At 42.6% G+C, this 9,579-nt stretch overlaps 1 pseudogene; it reads left to right on the plus strand.

Moving 5' to 3' along the window:
• The first annotated feature begins 7,506 nt into the window (after positions 1–7,506).
• Positions 7,507–9,161, plus strand: LOC114699460 (annotated as a pseudogene).
• Positions 9,162–9,579: the final 418 nt, after the last annotated feature.

The raw sequence follows: 9,579 nt of genomic DNA on the forward strand, positions 1-9,579 counted from the left end.
CCCCACCCCATCCCAGCCCTCGCTGCCTGTGGCAGGTGGAAGAGCTGGCCCTGAGGTCGTAAGAGAGGGAGAGCTGTGCCTATCCTCACCAGCGGCAGCACTCGGGAAAGCGGCCCCTGCACTTTGCCTGGACAACACAGTAGAACTGGTCCTGATGGTGTAGATGTGGGTGAGCAACCCTGAGGAGTGAAAGCAGGAGAACCAGTCTTACCCCTTGCTTATCACTGCAAAGGATGATGTAGCCTGGACAATGCTGGAAAGCTCACCCTGGTGGTGAGGATGGGGGAGAGGTGGAGGGCTGGCCAACCTTGCAACTACCCAGGCCCAGAACCAAAGTTATGAGTTGGCCCACTCCAACATCCATCCCATTTATGATCTTCTGGAGCACAGGAAGGCACATTCTGCAGATCCAAAGCAGCAGGATCTCCACAACATAGGGCAACAACAGGATTTCCGAGAGGAACCCCAGTGAGGGCCCAGGATTGATGGTATAGTGGAGGCCTCGAACCAGACCAGTGACTCTTTGCAATAAACACTTGCAAGTAAAGCTATATGAACAAAGGGTTTACTTCATGACTCACTGTGTCACACTGCAGCTTCCATGACGAGATTTATGATGAAATTTTTCTTTTCTTTCTCTTAGATTTTATTTATTTTTTTTATTTTTTGGCGGAGTGGGAGGTTGCAAGGGCAGAGGGTGGATACAAAGGGATGGGAGATGAATGGGATCGAGATGCATGATGTGAAAGTCACAAAGAACAAATAAAAAGAAAGTTTAAAAAAGAGAGAGAATCAAACAGAAGGTAGAGCATCAGGATTCAAAGATGAGTACAGGATCTAGACAAAGTAAGCGAGTAATGTGAAAAATAAATTAAATCACGGGAAAGGAACACACAGGAAATAAGAGACACAATAGGAAAAAATACAACTTTCAAAACTAGGCACAGATGAGAGAGAAGAAAGAATGGTAAGTCCATGCCATAGACCAGATCTCCAACAAAATCATTGAGAATACTTCCCCAAACTCAGGGAAGACACACCTAACCTATACAGATACAAGAAGCACACAGAACACCAAATAGACAAGACTGAAAAAGAAAATCCTCACAACAAATCATAGTTAAAATATTAAGTATACATAACAATGAAACAATATTAAAGCTGCAAGAGGAAAAACACAAGTCACATATAAAGAAAAACCCATAAGTACAACTTCCCAATGGAAACTTTGAAAGCCAGAAGAGTCTAGAGCAATGACTTCCAAGTACTAAAATTTCTAATGGCCAACATGGACTAATATATTCAGAAAAACATTCTGCCATGATTGAAGAGCAAAGAAAAACTTTCCACAACATAAACAGCCTGAAAAAATTATAGTGAACAAACCAAACCCAAAGAAAATATAGGAAATGTTCATTCAGATTGAAAAGATGAATGAGCCCAACAGAGAAAATGTGAACACAAATAACACCAAAAGTCAATGACACAATGATCATAATTAACACACATTTCAATAATAACTTTAAATGTCAATAGCCTCAATTCTCCAATCAAAAGGCCAAGGCTGACTGAATGGATCAAAAACAAAACCCATCTATCTGTTATCTAAAAGAAAGACATCTTTGTTTTAAAATTAGGCACTGCCTTAGAGGAAGAGGATGGAGAAGTACTTCAATCAAATGGGAACAGGAATCAAGTAGGCATTTCTATCCTAACATCTGACAAAGTAGACTTCAAATAAAACTAATTACAAGAGATAAAGAAGGCCGGGAGGTTGTGGTGCACGCCTTAAATCCCAGCACTCGGGAAGCAGAGGCAGGCAGATCTCTGTAAGTTCGAGCCAGCCTTGTCTCCAAAGCGAGTTCCAGGAAAGGTGCAAAGCTACACAGAGAAACCCTGTCTCCAAAAACCAAAAAAAAAAAAGAGAGAGAGAGAGAGAGAGAGAGAGAGAGAGAGATAAAGAGGGACACTCCTTTCTAATCAAGGAAACAGTTAACCAAGAAGCCATTACTATTCTGAACATATATATATATATATACCAAATTCTAGAGCACACAGTTTTGTAAGAACACCTGGTACTGAATTCAAAAACACAGATTAACACCAAGCCATTAATAGTAAGAGATACCAACACCCCATTTTCTCTAATACGTGAGTCCTCTGAACAAAAATAGAGAAACAACAGAATTATTTGACATCAAGCATCAAATAGACTTAACAGATATTTATAGAGTGGTCTACCCAAACACCAAAGCATATACATTCTACTCATCACCCCAGGGAAGCTTTTCTAAAATAGACCACATCCTAAATACAAAGCAAATCTTCACAAATTCAAAAAGCTTGAAATCACTCCTTGTATACAGGCTGACCACAATGCAAGAAAACTGACAGTAAGAGAGAAAAAAATAACCTAGTAACACAACGACCCATGGACATGAACTCATGACTGAACAATGAATGCATCAAAGGAGCAATCAAGAAAGAAATAAGAAATTTCCTGGAACTAAATGAAAGTAAAGACACAACACGACAAAACCCCTGGAACACATTAAATGCAGTCATATGAGGAAGTTTATGCCTCTAAGTGCCTACATTAAAACACACACACACACACACACACACACATACATACACACACATACATACACACACATACACACACATACATACACACATACACACACACACCACCAACAACAACAGAAAGAGCCAGGTGGTGGTGGCACTTGCCTTTAATTCCAGCACTCGAGAGGCAGAGGCAGGTGGATCTCTATGAGTTTGAGGCCAGCCTGGCCTGTAGAGCTAGTTCTAGGACAGCCAGGGTTTCTCAGAGAAATCCTGACTCAAAAAACAAAACAAACAACAAAAAAACCCACAAAACCCAGAAAGAGCACAAGTAAATGGCTCAATGGTGTATGTAACTCAAAGAGTTGGAAAAAAAAAACAAATCCAAGTGTAGTCAATGGTAAGAAATAATAAAAATTAGAGCAGAAATCAGTGAAATAAAAAGGAGAAAACAACACAAAGAATCAACAAATCTAAGTACTTCTCTTTTTGAGAAGATGAACAAGACTGACAGACCTTTGGGCCAACTAAACAAATGAAAGAAAGAGAGGACCCAAATAAACAGAATCAGTACTGATCAGTGAATCATTACAACAGACTCTAAACAAATTCGAAATGTTACAAGGGGATGTTTTAAAAATTGGTACTCCATTAAAGTGGAAAATCTAAAAGAAATGGAAGAATTTTTAGATTTAACCAAACCACCAAAATTAAACCAAGAAGAAGTCAACCACCTAAACAGATCCATAACAAGTGAGGAGATTGAAGTAGTAATAAAAATCCTTTAAAAATCCCAGGACCAGATGAATTCATGGCAAAATTCTACCAGACATTCAAAGCAGATCTATATCAAATCTTTATTACACTATTCAAAAAAAATTTTTTTTAAAGTTGCAACAAAAGGAACATTCCCAAACTCCTTATACCATTCTAATGCTTAAACCAGGTAAAGAAAGAACAAAAGAAGGAAAACTACAGGTCAACATCCCTTATGAACATAGACTCGAAAATCCTCAATAAAATACTCACAAACAGAATACAGACATACATCAAAAAGATTATCACCATGACCAAGTTGGCTTTATCCCTGAAATGCAGGGATGGTTCAAAATATAAAAGTCAATAAATGTTATAAACCACATACATGAATTTAAAGACAAGAGTCACATGATGGTCTCAATAGCTGCAGAAAAGGCCTAGGACAAGATCCAACATGCCTTCATGATAAAAAGTCCTACAGAATGTGGAGCTAGAGGAAACAGGCCTCAACACAATAAAGGTTCTTAGAAACCCACAGCCAACATCATCCTAAATGGAAAAACACTTGAAGTAATCCCACTGAAGTCAGAAATGAGATGAGGATGCCCACAGTCTCCATTCCTTTTCAATATTGTACTGGAAGCACAAACTGGAGCAGTAAGACAAGAGGAAGGACTTAAAGGGATAGGAAAATGGGAAGAAAAAGTCAAAGTATCCCTATTTGCAGAGGACATGACACTGTGCATTAGAGAGCCCAGAAATTCCACCAGAAAACTTCTAGAAATGATAAATCAATTCATCAATGCGGTAGGACAAAGAACCAACTCGCACAAATCTATAATTTTACTATACATCAACAACAAACATACAGAGAAAGAGATCGTGGGCGTATGCTCTTTCACAATTGCCTCAAAGAAAATGAAACATCTAGGCATAAACCTAACCAAGGAAGAGGAGGACCTCTACAATGTAAACTGTAGACCTCTGTGGAAAGAGACAGAGAAAGACATTAGAAAAGAGGAAGACATCCATGCTCGTTGATTGATAGGGGTAACATTATGAAAATAGCCAACTTCAAAAAAACTAGTCAAGGATTCAATGCAATCCCAATCAGAATTCCCATCTCATCCCTCACAGAAAGAGAAAAACTATGCTAACATTTATTTGGAACCACAAAACACCACAGATAACTAAAACAATCCTGAGGAGAAAGAACAATGCTGAAGGGATTACCATTCCCGACCTTAAGGTCTATTAAAGGAGCCACAGGAGGAAAAGTAATATGGTACTGGTGAGATGATACACATGCAGACCAGTGAGACAAAACCACAGAGCCAAACAGAGTCCATGTCCCTTCAGCCACTTGATATTTGACAAGGATGCCAAAACATAAGCTGTTAAAAATAAACATCATCAATAAACAGTGCTGGGAAACTGGTGTCCACAAACAGGAGAGTGAAATTAGACTCCTATCCATCACCTTCTATGAAAACTAACTCCAAGTGGATCGACGATCTACACTTGAAACCTGAAACTCCTAGAGGAAAACATAGAGAGCACCACATATTATGATACAGGTGTGGGAAGAGACTTTCTGAACAGGACTCCGTTTGCCCGAGAATTAAGGCCAACAATGGACAAGTGGGACTTCATCAAACTAAAAGGCTTCCTCATAGCTAAAGAAGCAATCAACTGGGTGGAGAGAAAACCCACGGAATGGGAGAGAATCACTGCCAGCTATACATCTGACAGAGGATTAATATCCGGAATATATAAAGAACTCCAAAAATGAAGAATTAGAAAAAAAATGACCCATTCTAAAAGTGGGCATGGGATCTGAACAAGAGTTATCAAAATAGGGAAAAATGGCTAAGGAATAGCTCCAAAAAACGTTCATCATTCCTAGCAATTAGGGCAATGCAAATCAGAACAAGTCTGAGATTCCATCTTACCTCGGTCAGCGTGGCAAAGATCAACAAACAACTAGCAACAAACACATGGTGGAAGGTGTGGGGGGGGGAGGGAACATGTATTCACTGTTGGTGGGGTTGCAAAGTGGTACCGCCACTACAGAAATCAGTGGGAAGAATTCTCAAAGAGCTAAAAATAAATCTACCAGATGACCCAGCTATGCCACTGCTCGGCACACGTCCAAAGCACTTCACATCCTACTGCACCCGCACTTGCTCAGCGGTGTCCATTGTTGCTCTATTCACAATAGCCAAGAAAGGGAAACAAATGAAATGCCCTACAACCTACAAACTGATAGTGAAATGTGGAATATATACACTAGGGAATATTATTCAGCTGTAAAGAAAACTAAAACCATGAACTTGGCAGATAAATGGATGGAACTAGAAAAGACTGTATTGAGTGAGGTAACTCAGACCCAGACAGACAAATATCACATGTTCTCTCTCATTGGAGGCTCTTAGCTCCAAATCCTCAGCTACATATCTCAGAGTAACTGCAGAAAAGCAGGAAAGTAAAAGGAGCCCATTCCTTTAGTAAAAGGGGGCCATTCCTTTAGTAAAAGGGGGCCATCCCTGGTTTGAGAAGCAATATAGAGGGGACTATCAGGGTACAAGGGTTCTTCTCAGGTTAATGGGGAAAGGCGGCTCTTTAGTGAGAGGGGAAAGAGGTAAATACAGCAGAGAGCAGGAGGGGGCAAAGGGGAACAGCAAGCTACAGTGATTTGATAGTGGAAATGGGAAAGGGTTGGCTCCTCAGTGAGGGAAGAGGGTAAAATAACAATAAGGATGTCTGAAAAGATCATAAGAAATCATATTAGCTATTTATCTAAACAAGACACTATGATATTGTAAAATATTAATATATAGTTCAAATAAACTTTTCTCATCTGGCCTGACAATGCTCCCTCCAAGAACCAAAAACTTCTTCTAAGAATATCCCCAGGAGCAGACATGAGAATCCCTTATCTGGGCTCTCCAAAGGATTCCCAAAACCTACAGCCTGTTGCTATTGCCCTTGGTGGCCCTCCAGAGGTCGAAGGGAAGCTCTTATTGCTGAAGACACCATGCGCTTCAGAAACAGGATCTAGAGGCCCCTGAGCAGGAAATGACCTGAATGCTTTCTCCCTGACAAGAAGATACCAGGCAAGCTTTCACAGGAGGGAAGCAGCCAACAGCAATACCCAACTACGATGACTGTGAACCACAACAGTGACCAGCATGGCAGAAGAGCCCTAGATGAGCAACAGTGGCATGAATGAATACCTTGGTGGTAACCAACAGTTCTCTCAATGGACTTAAGATGTGCTCAATAAGAGTGAAATCATTCATGGCACTGGAAACCTAGCCAACTACTTAGGGTTAATAACGTCATGGATCTTGGAGGAGATCCTACTTTTCTAAACCAGCATAATCCACAACAACAATCTAAACATTTGTCCTTATAACCACAATTAAGTCTAGTCCTCAGCTCTCTTCAAGGAAATTTGTCTTTGCAACACATGGAAAACACTATAGAAATCAACAACCAATCAAAATGTAACCTTGTGGAACCCAGTCCCAACGGATAGATCTACAAAACACCCCTGCATCTAAGGCTCAGGGAATATTACAGAAGAAGAGGCAGAAAGACTGTAAAAGCCAGAAGATCAAGGAGTATGCTGTGAGACTGTGTCTCCTAGTAATGTCAGAAGTTACACCCATAAAATCTCACCAACGTGACTGCCTAAACATGAGCTGAACAAGCATGTCACCAATAGACATGCCAAAGAGAATGAGGGATAAGCCTGTGAGGCCTTGACCCTACACAAAGAACTACAGGCTACTAAGGAATGCTAAAAGTGGAAGAAACGGTCTTACTCAGGAAAGAGCACATCTAGTACCAAATGGTCAACCTTGACAACATGCATACAAGTAACATTACACAGACTACATGGGTTATATTTAGGAATGTCTCTGTGTATACATACATACACAAATATGCACATAACAACAATTAATGAAAAAAAAGGAGAGCGTGGAGGGTTTTCAGGAAAGAAAGGGAAGAGAGAAATGGTATAATTGTGTTAAAATCTCAAAAATGAAAGAGAAAACCTTCAATAATAATAAAATTTCACTGCTGTATCAGCAGCTGGAAAAAAGGCTAGGCAGGGGCAGGGCTGCCGCTTTTGGGCAGGGGTGATTGTGGCCTCAGCACCGGGCTGGGCAGATGGCAGAGACAGCAGTGGCATTGGGGACCGGAAGAACCCTGGAGGAGACCGATTCAGCTGAGGGTGCCTCCGGGACCTCGGCAGTGCTGGAGCTGTGTGGCTCAACAAAGCCACATACCCAAGCATAGTGGAGCAGGATTGATCAGCTATCCAGAATTTCTGTGAGCAAGTGAATGCCACCCCAATGGCCTGACACATGTGCCCTGGCTGTGGAAAGATCCCTGGCTGGTTCACAAGATCCAGTCTCCACAAGAGAAGGAAGACCCTTACACCCTGACCATGCTGGAAATGTGAGTGAACCACTGCTTGTGCGTGCGTGGGGGGCATGGGGTGGGGAGAGTTCCACAATGAGGTGGCCAAGTTCTGCTTCCTGGATGAGCTGGTCAAAGTATTATTGCCAAAGTACCTAGGGGCATGGGCCACAGAGAAGGCTAAAGGAAGAGTTATTGAATTCCTCCTCTTTAGCTGGACGGTCTGGTTTCCAGAAGACATCATGATCGGAGACGCTTATCAGATGCTGATCTTACCCCCACCTTCTCCCTGGCCAAAGATGCTTTGATGCTCATGAGGAAATGTCAAAGCTTCTGACAAGACTTCTCAAGAGCAACTGGCTGATCAAGAATTAGGTCAAGGAAGAACAAGAAAAGTCTGAGACGGTTTTCAAGCAAACTTTCACAGGAGAAGCTGTGACCGACCCTGTTCCAGCTAGCAAGTGACACCACCGATGACGAGGACGCACTGGTGGAGATTCTTCAAGAAAATGACCTTCTCACCCAGGGGTTTCTGCTGTGGAAACAGGTGGTAGCAGGATGAGTCAACAGGTGATCCGCTGCGGTGGGAGACATTCCTGTCTCCAGAGTCTCTCTGAATCAAATAGCCTACAGGAAGAACTGCCCTCTCGTTGATCTGGAAGCTCCAATTTTGCTTCATCAGGACCTGGCAGCTTTAGAGATCAACGATACAATGTTCCCACTAGGAACAAGGTTGTGATTCCAAGTTGCTGTAAAGAAAGACAAGAAGTAGCAGCTGCCATCACATTCCTGGGAGGTGGAGTCCAGGGCCTTTTTGCAGATAGGAACTTGCTAGATCTCCTCTCACCACAACTATCTCCAGGACCACTGAAATATGCTCCTCAAAAAAAGCATCCCCAAGGAAGTGCCACCAGGTACCAAGTCCTCTTCAGGTTAGTTCTGGTAGGCTGGACCACTGGTTTCTTCCCAGCCTCACCGAATACATATCTGGCTCAAGTATTTGTCCCATTGGAGCCCGTGAAGCCCAGCATCCTACACAACCCATCACCGTGTATGACCAGAATGGCTTCAGCATTCTGCTGTACTTCTTCCAGACTGGGACCCCTTCCCACCCGGATGTGCAGGTGTTGATGTTGACCTTGGTGAGCACTGCCACCCAGCCTGTCTGAGATGTTTCAGGTGGCTGTCCCAAAGTCAACGGGAGTGAAGCTGCAGCCGGCATCCAGTTCCAAGCTCCCTGAATTCAGTCCTTTGACGCGTCCAGTCGTGATATCTCAGGCGCTGCTGCTTGACAACCCACTGAAGAACCTATCCGGCTGCAGTTTAAGTTGACTTTCAACCAGTGTGGGCAGCCATTCAGCGAAGGAGGAGAAGTGAAAGCCTTTCTAGCCTGGCTGTCTTGAGCCTAACTTCTCAACCAAGACTCTTCAGTCAAGCTTAGGCCAGCATTCCTATCACTGATCAAGACTCATTGTGATATAGTGCAGAGTACCAAGTGTTCTCTCCCGATGTCAGGCCTTGATTGGCAATCCTGTCTGTAGAGTGTGTGTGTGTGTGTGTGTGTGTGTGTGTGTGTGTGTGTGTGATTGGGGTGCTGGGCGGGGAGGGAGAGCTGGGCTTGGGATTTGGCAGTGTGGGGATGCTGACAACTTCTGAGATCACCTCTGCTGCTGCACTCCTATCTGCTCCTGTGTGTTGGTTGACATCGTTGTCCTGCCTCGGGTTGGAGTTTTATGAGCCAAAGTGTTTCCCATGTATCGTTCTTTTCACCCATCCACTCTGTGCTTTGTCAGCCTTTGAAAGTCTTAGTTGCTCCCAGGC

The sequence above is a fragment of the Peromyscus leucopus genome, chromosome 4 (assembly GCF_004664715.2).
Source record: "Peromyscus leucopus breed LL Stock chromosome 4, UCI_PerLeu_2.1, whole genome shotgun sequence".
NCBI classification, from domain to species: Eukaryota; Metazoa; Chordata; class Mammalia; order Rodentia; family Cricetidae; genus Peromyscus; species Peromyscus leucopus.